Below are 855 nucleotides of genomic sequence, written 5' to 3'. Positions count from 1 at the left end.
GGAGGGGGAGATGGGGGGTGACAGTTACCTAAATATTTTATTATCTGTCAAAACCCTATTTTTTTACTTAATTATCATGGCTTATTTTTATCGTTACTATAAAGTTTTCCAAGATGGAATAGAAATGATTGCAGCAGTAATCAACATAATAAAAATGGTGCAGGATATATACCCACATGGTTGCTCTTGGTTTTGGCTTTTGATTGACTTACCATTAATTCTTATGTTTTGCTTTTTCAATTCTGTATCTGACTTATCTTGGAACTGCAATAGCCTTTTTCCCTCCACCTGTCTGAAACATGCTGGCAATTCATTGTCAAACTACAAGTAATGCATAACATTAGCCAGCTCTTCTTTTATCACCTCCAATTTACTTCTAACATTATCATTAGCTTCTCATCCAGAATTCATTATATCCAATCAGAACCTACAAGTGGGTTCCTAATATCTCTGAATCTAAACCTTGGTCCATGATTTAGAATTTTGAAACATTTCAGACTAGTCTTTACCTTTGGCTATCAAACAATCTAATTCTTCATTTACTACAACTCAGTACTGTCTACCAGTCTCTAAGAAAGCAAGCCAAGGATCTGGGACTTTTATTTGCTTACATTTCTTTTTAGTCATGTAGGAAAAAAAAATCTATGGTTTTGTTCCTTGCCATTGTCTCTTCTAGGTTTTATCCTTTATTTGGGTTCATCTGCTTTGATTGGAAAACTTCCAATATCAAGATTAAACAACACTCAGAGATAAAGCCAATAACAAATCTTTGACAATCATTCCTATAAGGCTTTTGACTGCCAGAATTTAATTTAGTATTTTTGGAAGAGACATCAGTAAAGACTTTACTTCACT

The sequence above is a fragment of the Egretta garzetta genome, unplaced genomic scaffold (assembly GCF_000687185.1).
Source record: "Egretta garzetta isolate BGI_Z169 unplaced genomic scaffold, ASM68718v1 scaffold543, whole genome shotgun sequence".
Lineage (NCBI taxonomy): Eukaryota > Metazoa > Chordata > Aves > Pelecaniformes > Ardeidae > Egretta > Egretta garzetta.
This window is presented reverse-complemented; position numbering follows the sequence as displayed.